We start from the raw sequence: 16,933 nt of genomic DNA, 5'->3' as shown, positions 1-16,933 counted from the left end.
GTCTTACTAAAACATAAATTAAAATTAACCAAACAATACTACATGTCAATGAAATGATGGTACACGTAAAAAAAAAATTATTGCAATACATTGCTGCTAAGTTTTATTTAATTAGAATCCAGTTCCTTATTCGGTTTGAATAATGAATAAGGAACTGGCTCCTTATTCCTTATTTAAATCGAATAATGAACTGGCGATTTCTTACTAAAAAAATAAATGAAAATGAACCAAAGAGACCAATATATCAATGGCAATCATTGTTTTTCACGTTGTGTATCCAAAACTTTAACTGCTGTACATTTCTTCTTAGTTTTATTTAATTATAACCCAGTTCCTTATTCGATTTCAATAAGGAATAAGGATCTAGTTCCTTATTCCTTATTCAAATTGAATAAGGAACTGCCATTTTCTGAATAAAAAGGAAAAAAAAGAGACAAATAAATCAATTAAAATCATTGTAAATATAGGTTGGGTATCGCACATATGTATTGTACAACATTTCTACCTAGTTTTTATGTGTAATGATGACCAGTTCTTTTTTCGCGGGTGAACAATGACAAAGTAACCAGATGCACTGACTCGGAAAAATAGGACTGGTAACCACCGATACCAGCGCCATTTTGTCGCGTCCCACGATCTTTTATTGTGTGCCATTATTGAAGGTCGCCGGATGTACCGCTGGCATCCAAGATCGGGAAGACGCGTTTTCGGAGATAGAAAATGAATTTTAATATATAAACACTCAATAAGAGCTTGTATACGCATTTGTTTATTTAATGGAAAAACAAAATACATAGGCATCTCGATGAAACTTTCCAGACTAATAAAGGCACCTGGCCGCTGCTTCCGGTGCATTATCGCCTTTATATTGACGTCTGTGACGTCGAACTGACGACAACGCTGTCCGAAATATTGGCATTCGGTAAGAAAACAGAGCGCAACTGTTACGCTAAGATCAGCGAGGGACTGTTTACCATCGAGGCCATCGCCGTTTTGTAGATCCCACAGCCAATAATCGTGTGACGAGGTTGAAGGTCGCCGGATGTACCGTTGGTCTGCATGAAGACAAAACGTGTATTCGCACTAAAACAAATCTACGAAAAAAAAACACTATTTCAGCAAGTATTCGCGCAGGTGTTTGAATGTTAAATAAAATAAAATGTTGATGCATCTCGATGAAAGTTTCCAGTCGACTAGAGGCACCTTCAACGCTGCTTCCGGTGCAGTCTTGATTTTATGGTGACGTGTTGAAATCTCTTTACATCCTTAATCATATCCCTTCGTAACCGCTTACGTATGAAAACGGAATGAGATATCTAAAACATGCTTAGTAATGAGATATCGTTTATTATTGGCCAAAGGTAAGGGTCAGATAAAACTTAAAGAACTGTATTAGAGATATAAATAAAAAATTAACCAAAGAATACTAAATGTCAATGAAATAATGGTACATGTAAAAAAAATATATTGCAATACATTGCTGCTGAGTTGTATGTAATGATAACCCAGTCCCTTATTCGGTTTGAAAAAGGAATAAGGAACTGGTTCCTTATTCCTTATTCAAATCGAATAAGGAACTGGTATTTTCTTATTAAAAAACTGATTTAAAATGAACCAAAGAAACCAAATAATCAATTGAAAGCATTTTAAACGTAGGTTGGGTATTAAAAACTTTAAATGCAGTACACCTGTACTTAGTTTTATATAACGATAGTCCAGTTCCTTATTCGGTTTGAATCGGGAATAAGGAGCTGGTTCCTTATTCCTTATTCAAATCGAATAAGGAACTGGCATTTCCATGCTAAACAAATAAATTAAAATGGACCAAAGAGACCAATTAATCAATGAAAATCATTGTAAATATAGGTCGCGTATCAAAATATGTACTGCAGAACATTCCTACTTAGGTTTTTGTTAAATGATAACCCAGTTCCTTTTTTTCTTCTGAATAAGGAAAAAATAGCAGCCAGTTGCACTTACTTCGGAAAAATAGGACTGGTAATCAAAAAGACCAGCGCCACTTCTTTAGTTCCCGCGACCTTTTATCGTGCGCCAATCTTTACGGTCGCCGGATATACCGTTGGCATCCAAGATCGAAAAAACGCGTTTTCAGTGAAAGAAAACCTATTTAATTAGAAACACTCAATAAGAGCTTGAGAACGCATTTGTCTTTAAATTGAAAAAAAAACACAAAAAACGGGGGCATCTCTACGAAACTTTCCAGACTACTAGAGGCATCTAGGCCGCTCCTTTCGGTGCAGACATTTTTTATGGTGACGTCAGTGACGTCGCACTGACGACAACGCTGTTCGCAATTTTGGCATTCTGTTCGAATACAGAGCTCAACTGTTAAGCTAAAAACGGCGAAGGACTCTCAACCATTGAGACTATCGCTGTTCTTTAGATACCACGGTCAATAATCGTGTGCCGAGGTTGAAGGTCGCCGTATTTACCGTTGGTCTGCATGAGCGAGAAAACGCGTATTCGCATTTAAACAAATCTATGAAGAAAAAAACACTATTACAGCTAGTATGCGCGCAGGTGTTTGAATTTTAAATAAAATTAAATATTGAGGCATCTCATGGAAACTGTCCAGTCTTCTTGAGGCACCTGGACCGCTGCTTCCGGTGCAGTCTTGCTGTTTTGTGACGTATTAAAATCTCTTTGCATCTTAATCATATCTCTTCGTAACTGTTTACGTTAAGAACGGAATGAGATATCTAAAACATGCTTAGTAATGAGATATCGTATAGTCTTGGCCCAAGGTAAGGGTCAGATAAAACTTAAAGAACTGTATCAGAGATAAAAATAAAAAATCTTACATTAAACAGAGCCAATAGTAACGAACATAAAGTTGCGCTTTGCGAGAATGATCCGAATTTAAGTATCCGAAGTTATAGTCTCTGAATAAGGAATTGGGTAATAAGTAAGTTCCTTATTCAGAAGCCTGTATTTCGGACGATCACTTTCGGATATTTTATTTTTCAGATGTTGTGTGTGTTACTTCAGCTTGATTATGTTGTATGAATGTATTCTGTCACATTTCTATTGTATATTCTATTTGACGATACACGCTGAAAACAAGTATTATTAAGAAGATAATTAGGAAATGAAATTGTCTTACTCAAACATAAACTAAAATTAACCAAATAATACAAAATATCAATGAAATGATGGTAGATGTAAAAAAAAATAATATTGCAATACATTGCTGCTAAATTTTATTTAATGAGAATCTAGTTCTTTATTCGGTTTGAATAAGGAATAAGGAACTGGTTCCTTGTTCCGTATACAAAACGAATAAGGAACTGGTATTTTCTGATTAAAAACCTTAATCAAAATGAACCAAAGAAACCAATAAATCAATGAAAAGCATTTTAAACGTAGGTTGTATATCAAAAACTTTAATTGCAGTACACCTGTTCTAAGTTTTATATAATGATATTCCGTTCCTTATTCGGTTTGAATAGGGAATAAGGAACTGGTTCCTTATTCCTTATTCAAATCGAATAAGGAACTGGCATTGTCTTGCTAAAAAAATAATTGAAAAATAACCAAAGAGACCAATTATTCAATGAAAATCATTGTAAATATAGGTCGCGTATCAAAATATGTATTGCAGTATATTCCTACTTATGTTTTTGTAAAATGATAACCCAGTTCCTTTTTTTCTGAATAAGGAAAAAGTAGCCAGTTGCACTAACTTCGGAAAAATAAAACTGGTTATCAAATAGACCAGCGCCATTTGTTTGGTGCCCTCGACCTTTTATCGTGCGCCAATGTTTAAGGTCGCCGGATATACCGTTGGCACCCAAGATCAGAAATCGCGTTTTCGGTGATAGAAAATCTATTTAAATGGAAACACTCAATTACAGTTTGAGTACGCATTTGTGTTTAAATTGAAAAAACAAAATACGGAGGCATCTCATCGAAACTTTCCAGACTACTAGAGGCACCTGGGTCGCTGCTTCCGGTGCAGTCTCGCTTTTATGTTGAAGGCAGTGACGTCGCACTGACGACAACGCTGTTCGAAATATTGGCATTCTGTTCGAATACGCTACGTTACGCTTAAAACGGCGAAGGACTGTTAACTATTGAGACCATCGCCGTTTTTTAGGTACCACGGTCAATGATCGTGTGCCGAGGTAGAAGGTCGCCGTATGTACCGTTGGTCTGCATGAGCGGGAAAACGCGTATTCGTACTTAAACAAATCTACGGAAAAAAACACTATTGCAGCTGGTATTCGCGCAGGTGTTTGAATGTTAAATAAAATAAAATGTTGAGGCATCTCTATGAAAGTTTCAAGTCGACTAGAGGCACTTGCACCGCTGCGTCCGATGCAGTCTTGCGTTTATGCTGACATGTTGAAATCTCTTTACATCCTTAATCATATCCCTTCGTTACTGTTCACGTATGAGAACGGAGTGAGATATCTAAACCATGCTTAGTTATGAGGTATCGTTTAGTCTTGGCCAAAGGTAAGGGTCAGATAAAACTTCAAAAACTGTATCAGAAATATAAATAAAAAACTTACATTAGACATAGCTAATAATAACGAATATAAAGCTGCGCAATGCGAGAATGATCCGAATTTAAATATCCGAAGTTATAGCCTCTGAATAAGGAATTGAGTAATAAGTTAGTTCCTGATTCAGAAGCCTGTATTTCAGACGATCACTTTCGGATATTTTATTTTTTAGATGTTACGTGTATTATTTAAGCTTGATTATGTTATGTGGATGTATTCAGTCACATTTCTATTGTATATTCTTTTTCACGATACACGCTGTAACAAGTTTTATGAAGACGATAATAAGGCAATGGAATTGTCTTACTCTACCATTTGTTCTACCATTATACAATATACTGTACTATATTTCTGATGTCTATAGCCAGAATATTTGGTATATTTTGGAAGGGGTCGGCCCGGGAGTAAGCTCACGGGTCGGCCCGGGGGAAAGGGTGGGAAATTAAGCGCGCCACGTGCGTTCTTAAGGTGGTTTTTGGGCCTTAATAGGACATTTTGATAAAATTGTGTGATTTTTTTATCGAAATATATTTTTATTTAGTATTATTTGAGTAAACGTTGGTGAATTTAAAGTAAAATCGAAAACATAATCAGGAAAAGTTAAAAGATGTTTGATAGGGGTCCGAAATACCGAATTTGCACTAACATTATACTGTTTGCTGGCCTGTTTGGTATTGAAATATTATAACACCCTAGCCATAGGTGTCGCATGTCTTTCTTTTCCGTTAGTTCAAAGTACCACGAACACATTGATGTGCGCATTGGGGTTTAGTTGTGCCCCGGGGTCGAAATAGGGTGTGTCAAAGTAGGGAACCCTCGTCAAAAATGAGATTTTTTTAGGCAGGTTTGTTCTTTTTAATTTTTAAAGTTACCAAACTCGGCCATGGCTGCTTCAAACTTAGCAAAATTATTTTTATTTGTATGCCGAAGCGAAAAAAGTACTTTAACCTACATATTGGTGTGGGGGTGGGCTAAGGGGGGTCAAAGTTTCCATTTTTCTACCATAATACAATATACATGACAATATTACTGATGTCTAGTTCAGGATATCTGGTATATTCAGGTAGCCTTAGTCGATATCTACCAACTTTTGCAATATTGATCATAGCAACTTGATATTTGGCATGCATGTGTATCTCATGGCGCTGCACATTTTGAGTGGTGAAAGGTCGAGGTCAAGGTCATCCTTCAAGGTCAAAGTTCAAATAGGGGGCATTGTGTTTCTGACAAACACATCTCTTGTTAATACTACATTTAAACATGTACATTTGAGCTTAAATAATCATGATAAGTCATTCCAGCTTCAGATCTGTAACACTTAATGTTTGTACTGTGTACACATGTTTTGTTATTAAAAGACATGATTGCTTGTAGATGCTCCTTTTTGTATACAGACTCGATATTTCTGTGTTAAGTATATTCTTATTAATTGCATATTGTCTGCGAAAGTAAAAGCCAAAGTAGGACCCAATGCTTGATTCAAGGAACAAGCACATATTGCCATGATGTTAAATTGTGAAGAGTTGTCAACACGACTTTGACTTTCTTATACTGTAATCATATTTAACTACATGTTATCATTTGTCACAGGTGAATTTCACAATAAAATGACTTAAAATGATGTGAATTGTTTAAATAATATCATCATATGTCAAGTTATAAAGGTATTCCCCGTACTTTAACAGGATTGTTATTGTTTTACTAATTAAAGTGTCTTCATGTTATACAATTGTTTTGTTTTAGCAATATCTTGACTAATTTAACAAATGGTGCCGGTTTGTTAATAAAAATAGCATTCAGGAGGCGGGGAAAATTAGCTTATATGACTATAGTTAAACCATGTGAAAACTATAGAAATCACAATCTAGCCGGATCATCATTAAATTAGGAATATTTGTTCTAATGATATCTTGGTCGAGTTCCAAAACAGTTTGGGTAATATGAAAAACATGGCAGCCAGGGGCAGTTCAGTTATGTTTATAAGGCTATAGTGAAAGCTCTGTAGATTTCCAGCTAAGCAATGTTTTATTTATTTGGTTCACAGATAAGAGCCTTTTAGCCTTTTTGTGATTAAATGTTTCGAAAACTTTACTACCATTTTATATGATAACTTACACCATGTTGGTAATGATCTTCCTATTTGTAATTACTTACAAATGCTTTATAAAGTATATTTGTTTGTTTGTAAATTGTTGTCATGGTTTGAATGCCTTTAATTATAATGTTGTATAATATGGTAATGTTTTGATATTTTGAGTATGTATGATGCATAATTTCTGTTTAAACTGTTATGAAGAATTTCTGTCTAAACTGTCATTACAATGTACTTATCTAACACAAACCTCTCAATATAATTTACACTACTCTCGCCAGATGTTCACTTTGGCTGCACAGTTTTCAGTCTTTCAAGTTTGGAACTACTCAGAAATGTTTGGTATTTCAGTCAAAATTTAACCATTTATTCCCCATATTTGTGGTACATAAAGAAACAACAAAGAGTTTGAATGTGTGTACTGCCAATTAGTTGCATTTTATACTTGCCCATCTTTAAACAAACTAACGAATGATGGCCAAAAATGGCTTTGTGGTTTTCTATCTAACATTAAACACAGCAACCCTTTATTTTCTATAAATGAAAGCACTTGCCAGTTTATGTAACTGTATATTTTACAGAAATATATATATATTGTAATGAATGTGTTGTAGAAAAATTCAAGTTACTCTAACGAGAAAAGGAAACTTCGAGGGCAACTGCGACATTTCTTGTTTAGTTTTATTATGCCCCCCTTTGAAGAAGAGGGGTTATATTGTTTTGCTAAATGTCAGTCGGTAGACCAGTTTGTTTGCGATCAATAACTTGTGTACGGTTTGACCCATTGGCTTGATACTTCACATTCTCATACTTTAGTCTTGGACAGAAGATGACCCATATTGATAATTAGGTTACAAGGTCAAAGGTCAAGGTCAGTCACACTAAGTTTGAAAATTGTTTCCGATCAAAAACTCGTCAACAAATTGACCGATTGTCTTGATACTTCCGTTGTGCATTGGCGTTGGACAGTAGATGGCCCTGATTGATATTGGGGTTATAAGGTTAAAGGTTAAGTTCAGTCATTCTAAGTTTGAAAATTGTTTCCGATCAATATCTCGTCAACGAATTGACCGATTGTCGGGATACTTCCCTTGTGTATTGGCGTTGGACAGTAAATGGCCTCGATTGAAATTGGGTCACTAGTTTAAAGGTCAAGGCCACTGTGACATAAGGTTTTATTAAAGTGGCTTAGTCAAACTAATATGATAAGATTAACATTTATGGTCAGTTTTGTTGCAGAAAACCCTGTGTCAAGACCCTGTTGGGGGCAAAAGTCTCCGATCATGGAGCTCTTGTTGCTGTAATTTTCGCTTTAGATTTTGACAAATTCTGTTGTGTGTTATTGGTTACACTATAGTAATTATCAGATATGGTTTATATGATTGCCGAATAGTGTTTTTTTCTTTGAAGTGTATAAATCTCCAAACCATTTTTAAGTGTTCAATCTTTATAAAGCTGTATGATTCGACATTTTACCGATGTTGCTTAATTTCTTAACAATGTATGCTTTTGGTTAAAGTTATTGCTGAACTGCGTAAGGTAATAGTATTTATCAAATTTTCAAACCTTACAGCACTGTCGGGTTTAATATTTAATTTTGAAAAACACATACGGGTATGTTTGAAGGTATGCCTCATGTATATATATAAATATATTTATATATATTATTAGCGTTGCATATATATAACAAAATTACACTTATTTTCTATATGTCTGCGTTGTTATTATTTCTTGCACCTGTCAATTTACGTATCCTGAAATAAGCTAGCTTTTGCGGAACAAAAACACACAAATCTACTGGTACAAAAGCTGGCTGATTTATAATTCTTTCAAAATTACATACCATATCGACCTTTATTATGTGAAGAAACTAAGTCCATTGGTGAATAAAATGGGCTAGCGTTCTTAGTGTTGTTGTTTTTTTTTTTTTACGAAGCACAGCTCAATCTGTGATAGGTCTGTTTTGACCAGTCAATAAATGCTTACTTTTTTATCAGTCCCGGATTTTATATGTGTAGTGCTTAACAAAAAGATCATGGCTGCATAATCCGAAATATTTACTGCAACCTGTGGCCAAACAACCGAGAGGCGCGGAAATTCTCTATAGACACATGTTTCATCTTATCATATGAAATGAAATAAGATGAACCATTAAAGAAAAAAAAATGTTTAAAGTTATTTGTTTCAAAATTATTTATTCTAACGTACATGTGTATTATTTAAGTCTTAAATATTGCATGTTCTTCATCCGTTGTGAAATAAGTCTATGGAAAAAGGAACGACAATTTCAAACTTACAACGGGGTTGTTCGCCTTCCAACTGTGAATTATAAATATGACAAACATGTAGACATGTGCATAGAAAATATTTCTTATATATTTCTACCTAGTAATATTCAGTATTGTTTAGTTTACTTTTTCGCGGCATTATAATAATTAATCACATGCATATTCAAACCGATCGGGGTATGCTTACTTTAAGAGTAAACATATACCAAATCTGTTTTGGAATCATTTTATTTGCTTTCACCTTTTTAGTATGATTCTCTTTTTTTCACGTTAGTTCTTCCGTCAACTTCAGAGAGTAAATAAACAACTCTTAATCAGTTATTTCTTAACATGAATAAGGGACAAAGTCCATGTCAATGACCGTAACCATTTCGACTCTTTATTTATAGCTGGCTTAGGTATCGACCATCCGAATGTGTGTTTCTGGAATACAGAAGTGGTATCAAATACGCAAGTAGTAAATGAAGTTTAGTTCTCAGGTGTAAAAGCAAAGCAGAGACGAGCCAAGGTTGTTCGAGGTGGTTAATAAGTTATTACCTAGTATCTGCCAATTACAGTTAGAATAGAAAACGAAACATATTTTAATAACGTCTATTGATTTGCTTATATAACCAACTAACAAAATGTCAATTTACTTTCACAACGATGTACCTTGTGATTGACACTGTGACGTACCCATTTTAAATCAATTATATTTTCCAATAAACAACAGTAAAATATAAAGGAAAATGATTGGTCACAAACAAAAATGTTTAATTGTTTTGGATGAAGTGTGGATAGCAAAATAAAGGATCTACAAAACGGAAATGGCCTCGATGGTGAACAGTTTTTCGCCGTTCTTAGCGTAACAGTTGCACTCTGTATTCGAACCGAGTAAGCAAATGGGTTATCATTAAATTAAACTTAGTAGAAATGTACTGCAATTAATGATTTTGATACCTAACCTACATTTTAAATGCTTTTCATTGATTTATTGGCTTCTTTGGTTCATTTTATTTGTATTTTTTATTTAAAAAATGCCACTTCCTTTATTATTCGATTTGAATAAGGAAAAAGGAGCCATTTCCTTATTCATTATTCAAACTGAATAATGAACTAGGCTATCATTAAATAAAACTCAGTAGCAATGAATTGCAATAAATATATATTTTTTTATTTCCAACCTTCATCTTTATACCTTGATTTTCTTTGACATTTAGTATTCTTTGGTTTATTTTAATTTATGTTTGAGTAAGACGATGCCATTTCCTTATTGTCGTCTTCATAATACTTGTTTTCAGTATCGTCAAATAGAATATAAAATAGAAATGTGACAGAATACATCCATATTACATAAGCAAGCTTAAATTACACACACAGCATCTAAAAAAATAAATATCCGAAAGTGACCGTTCGGAATATAGGCTTCCGAATAAGGAACTAACTTATTACTCAATTCCTTATTCAGATGCTTTAACTTCGGATAATTACATTCGGATCATTCTTGCAGAGCGCAGCTTTATGTTCGTTATTATTGGCTATGTTTATTGTAAGATTTTTTATTCTATCTCTGATACAGTTCTTGAAGTTTTATGTGACCCCTTCCTTTTGCCAAGACTATACGGTATCTCATTACAAAGCATGTTTTAGACATCCCATTCCGTTCTCATACGTAAACGAATACGAAGGGATATTATTAAGGATGCAAAAAGATTTCAACACGTCACCATACAAGCAAGACTGCACCGGAAGCAGCGGTCCAGATGTCTCTAGTAGACTGGAAAGTTCAATCGAGATGCCTCAACATTTTATTTTATTTTACATTCAAACACCTGCGCGCAAACTTGCTGTAATAGTGTTTTTTCTTCATAGATGTGTTTAAATGCGAATACGCGTTTTCTCGCTCGTGCAAACCAACGGTAAATACGGCGACCTTCAACCTCGGCACACGATTATTGACCGAGGTATCTAAAGAACGGCGATAGTCTCAATGGTTGAGAGTCCTTCGCCGTTTTTAGCTTAACAGTTGCGCTCTGTATTCGAACAGAATGCCAAAATTGCGAACAGCGTTGTCGTCAGTGCGACATCACTGACGTCACCATAAAAAATGTCTGCACCGGAAGGAGCGGCCCAGATGCCTCTTGTAGTCTGGAAAGTTTCGTAGGAATGCCTCCGTTTTTTTATTCAATTTAAAGACAAATGCGTTCTCAAGCTCTTATTGAGTGTTTTTCTAATTAAATAGATTTTCTATCACTGAAAACGCGTTATCTCGATCTTGAAGCCAACGGTATATCCGGTGACCTTAAACATTGGCGCGGAAAATAAAGGTTGCGAGAACCAAAAAAAAATGGCGCTCGTCTATTTGATAACCAGTCCTATTTTTCCGATGTTAGTCCAACTGGTTACTTTTCCTTACTCGGAAGCAAAAAAAGGAACTGGCTTATCATTTAACAAAAACCGAAGAAGAAATGTTCTGCAATACATATTTTGATACGCGACCTATATTTACAACGATTTTCATTGATTAATTGGTCTCTTTGGTTCATTTTAATTGGTTTGTTTAGCAAGGAAATGCCAGTTCCTTATTCGATTTGAATAAGGAATAAGGAACCAGTTCCTTATTCCCTATTCAAACCGAATAAGGAACTGGGATATCATTATATACAACTAAGTACAGATGTTCTGCAATTCAAGTTTTTGATACCCAACCTAAATATAAAATGCTTTTCACTGATTTATTGGTTTCTTTGGTTCATTTAAATTAAGTTGTTTAATAAGAAAATGCCAGTTCCTTATTCGATTTGAAAAAGAAACAAGGAACCAGTTCCTTATTCCTTATTCAAACCGAATAAGGAACTGGGTTTTCATTAAATAAAACTCAGTAACGATGTATTGCAATAAATATGTTTAATTTCGAACCTACATATACCATGATTTTCATTGACATTTAGTATTCTTTGGTTAATTTTAATTTATCTTTGAGTAAGACAATTCTATTTCCTAATTATCGTGTTCATAATACATGTTTTCAGCGTGTATCGTCAAAAAGAATAAACAATAGAAATGTGACAGATTACATCCATATAACATAATCAAGTTTAAATAACACACACAGCATCTATAAAATAAAATACCCGAAAGTGATTATCCGAAATCGCTCTTCCGAATAAGGAACTAACTTATTACTCAATTCCTTATTCAGACGCTATACTTTTGGATACTTACATTCGGATCATTCTCGCATAGCGCAGCTTTATTTTCGTTATTATTGGCTATGTTTAATGTAAGATTTTTTATTTATATCTCTGATACAGTTCTTTAAGTTTTGTCTGACCCTTACCTTTGGCCAAGACTACACGAAATCTCTTTTCTAAGCATGTTTTAGATATCTCATTCCGTTCTCATACGTTAACGGTTACGAAGGGATATGATTAAGGATGTTAAGAGATTTCAACACGTCACCATAAAATCAAGACTGCACCAGAAGCATCGGTCTCTTGTAGACTGGAAAGTTCCATCGAGATGCCTCAACATTTTATTTATTATTCAATAACCTGCGCGCAAACTAGCTGTACAAGTGTTTTTTCTTCAGAGATTTGTTTGAGTGCGAATACACGTTTTCTCGCTCATGCAGACCAACGGTACATACGAGGACCTTCAAACTCGGCACACAATTATTGACCAGGGTTCCTAAAAAAACGGCGATGGTCTCGATGGTTAATAGTCCTTCGCCGTTTTAAGCGTCATAATTGCGCTCTGTATTTGAACCGAATGCCAATAGGTTGTACAGCGTTGTCGTCAGTGCGACGTCACTGACGTCACCATAAAAGCGGGACTGCACCGGAAGCAGCGGCCCAGGTGACTCTAGATGTCTGTTTAGTTTCGTCGAGATGCCTCTGTATTTTGTTTTTCAATTTAAAAAAAAAGCGTACTCAAGCTGTTATTGAGTGTTTCTTTTTAAATAGACTAACTATCACTGAAAACGCGTTATCTCAATCTTGGATGCCAGCGGTATATCCGGTGACATTAAACATTAGCGCACGATTAAAGGTCGCGAGAACCAAAAGAATGGCGCTGGTCTTTTTGATAACCAGTCCTATTTTTGCGATGTAAGTCCAACTGGTTACTTTTTCCTTATTCGGTAGCAAAAAAAGATCTGGGTTATCATTTAACAAAAACCGAAGAAGAAATGTAATGCCTTACATATTTTGATACCCAACCTATATAAACAATGATTTTCATTGATAAATTGGTCTCTTTGGTTCGTTTTAATTGATTCAATAAGCAAGGAAATGCTAGTTCCTTATTCGATTTGAATAAGGAATAAGGGACCAGTTTCTTATTCCCTATTCAAACCGAATAAGGAACTGGGATATCATTACAAAAAACGAAGAACAGATGTACTGCAATTACAGTTTTTGATACCCAACCTACATTTAAATACTTTTCATTGATTTATTAGTTTCTTTGGGTCATTTGAATTAAGTTGTTTAATAAGAAAATGCCAGTTCCTTATTCGATTTGAATAAGGAACAAGGAACCAGTTCCTTATTCCTTATTCAAACCGAATAAGGAACTGGGTTTTTATTAAATAAAACTCAGTGCCAATATATTGCAATAAATATTTTTATTTTCGAACCTACATATACCATGTTTTTTTTATCACATTTAGTATTCTTTGGTTAATTTCAATTTATGTTTGAGTAAGACAATTCCATTTCTTTATTACAGTCTTCATAATAATTGTTTTCAGCGTGTATCGTCAAATATAATATACAATAGAAATGTGACAGAATCCATCCATATAACATAATCAAGCTTAAATAACACACACAACATCTAAAAAATAAAAAAAATCCGAAAGTGATCGTCTGAAATACAGGCTTCCGAATAAGAAACTAACTTATTACTCAATTCCTTATTCGGAGGCTATACTTTCGGATACTTACATTCGGATCATTCTCGCATACCGCATCCTTTATATTCGTTATTATTGTCTATGTTTAATGTAAGATTTTTATTTATATCTCTGATACAGTTCTTTAAGTTCTATCTGACCCTTACCTTGGGCCAAGACTATACGATATCTCATTACTATGCATGTTTTAGATAGCTCATTCCGTTCTCATACGTTAACGGTTACGAAGGGATATGATTAAGGATTTAAAGGGATTTCAACACGTCACCATTAAAGCAAGACTGCACCGGAAGCACTAGTCGACTGTAAAGTTTAATTGAGAGGCCTGAATATTTTATTTTATTTAATATTCAAACACCTGCGCGAATACTAGCTGTACTAGTGTTTTCTTCGTAGATTTGTTTTAGTGCGAATACGCGTTTTCTCGCTCATGCAGACCAACGATACATCCGGCGACTTTCAACCTCGTCACACGATTAATGGCCGTGGGATCTACAAAACGTCCGTGGGATCTACAAAACGGCGATGGCCTCGATGGTAAACAGTCCCTCGCAGATCTTAGCGTCACAGTTGCGCTCTGTATTCGTACCGAATGCCAATATTTCGTACATCGTTGTCGTCTTTTCGACGTCTCTGACGTCAACATACAGGCGATAATGCACCGGAAGCAGCGGCCAGGTGCCTCTAGTAGTATGGAAAGTTTCATCGAGATGCCTACGTATTTTTTTTTCCATAAAAAAAAAACAAATGCGTATACAAGCTTTTATTGAGTGTTTATATATTAAAATGCATTTTATATCTCCGAAAACGCGTCTTCCCGATCTTGGATGCATCCGTACACTCGGCGACCTTCAATAATGGCACACAATAAAAGATCGTGGGACGCGACAAAATGGCGCTGGTATCGGTGGTTACCAGTCCTATTTTTCCGAGTTAGTGCAGCTGGTAACTTTGTCATTTTTCACCCGCGAAAAAGGAACTGGTCATCATTACACATAAAAACTAGGTAGAAATGTACAAGAATACATATGTGCGATACCCAACCTACATTTACAATGATTTTTATTGATTTATTGTTGTTGTTTTTTGTAAGAAAATGGCAGTTCCTTATTCGATTTGAATAAGGAATAAGGAACCAGTTCCTTATTCCTTATTGAAATCGAATAAGGAACTGGATTATAATTACATAAATAAAAAGTAGAAATGTACTGCAGTTAATGTTTTGGATACACAACGTAAAAAACAATGATTGCCATTGATTTATTGGTCTCTTTGGTTCATTTTCATTTATTTTTTTTATTAAGAAATCGCCAGTTCCTTATTTGATTTGAATAAGGAATAAGGAGCCAGTTCCTTATTCCTATTTCAAACCGAATAAGGAACTGGATTCTCATTAAATAAAACTAAGCAGCAATGTATTTCAATAAATATATTTTTACATGTACCATCATTTCATTGACATTTATTATTCTTTGGTAAATTTTAATTTATGTTTGAGTAGAACAATGCCATTTCCTTAATATCGTCTTAATAATATTTGTTTTCAGCGTATTTCGTCAAATAGAATATACAACAGAAATGTGACAGAATACATCCATATAACATAATCAAGCTTAAATAACACACACACACACACATCTAAAAAATAAAATATCTGAAAGTGATTGTCCGAAATACGGGCTTCCGAATAAGGAACTAACTTATTACTAATTCCTTATTCAGAGGCCATAATTTCGGATACTTTAATTCGGATCATTCTATCATAGCGCAGCTTTATATTCGTAATTATTGGCTATGTTAAATGTGAGTTTTTTTTTAATTTATATCTCTGATACATTTTTTGAAGTTTTATCTGGACCTTACCTTCTGCCAAGACTATCCGATAGCTGAGTATCGAATAAGGAACTGGGTTATAATTAAATGAAACTAAGTAGAAATGTACTTCAATAGCTATTTTGATATACCAAACCTACATTAACAGTGGTTTTCATGATTTATTGATCTCAGTGATTCATTTTCACTTATTTTTGATTAAGAAATCGCCAGTTCCTTATTCGATTTGAATAAGGAATAAGGAATCAGTTCCTTATTCCTTATTCAAACCGAATAAGGAACTAGGCTATAATTAAATAAAAAAAGTAGACATGTACGGTACTAGGCTAAAATTAAATAAAAAAAAGAAGACATGTACTATAATACATATTTTTGATGCCCAATCTACATTAATAATGATTTTCATTGATGTATTGAGCTCTTTGGTTCACTTTAATTCATCTTTTTTGGCAAGAAAATGGCAGTTCCTTATTCGATTTGAATAAGGAATAAGGAATCAGTTCCTTATTCCTCATTGAAATCGAATAAGGAACTGGGTTATAAGTAAACTAAAATAAGTAGAAATGTACCTCAATAAATATGTGTTATACCCAACCTATATTTACAGTGATTTTCATTGATTTATTGATCTCTTTGATTCCTATTTATGTTTTTGTTTAGTAAGAAAATGCCGTTCCTTATTCGATTTTGATTTATCATTTATAGTAAGAACATTCCAGTTCCTTATTCGATTTCAATAAGGAATAGGGAAGCAGTTCCTTATTCCTTATTCAAACTGAAATAGGAACTGGTTTATCATTACTTAAAACTTAGTAGAAATGTATTGATATATGTATTTTAAATATCCAACCTATGTATATACATGTATATAATGATGTTCATGTATATGTTGAACAATTTTTATCAATGTCATTGATGTTTAAGTAAGAAAATGCAGGCTCCTTATAAGGAATGAATAAGGAATAAGGAACTGGTTCCCTTTTCCGTATTCGGCCGCGAAAAAGGAAATGGAGTTTTAATGAAAACAAATATAAGGAAATGTACTAGATTGCATTTTTATATCACATAAACGTTAAATAAGTATACAGGCTTAAGGTTTGGTTGATTTGAAGCTAGAATTCGAAGTAGATAATGCCGGCTCGGGTTATACAAGAAATCCTATTAAAACGCTAAGAAGAAACATGAATATGTATCGTTATACACAAATTAAATGTATTCTTGTTATTTAGTTTTGATTTAATTAAGAATTGATTGCATTATTTTTCTTAAAAAGCTTAGTCAAATATGTTAAGCG

The sequence above is a fragment of the Dreissena polymorpha genome, unplaced genomic scaffold, assembly GCF_020536995.1.
Source record: "Dreissena polymorpha isolate Duluth1 unplaced genomic scaffold, UMN_Dpol_1.0 chrUn021, whole genome shotgun sequence".
NCBI lineage: Eukaryota > Metazoa > Mollusca > Bivalvia > Myida > Dreissenidae > Dreissena > Dreissena polymorpha.
This window is presented reverse-complemented; position numbering follows the sequence as displayed.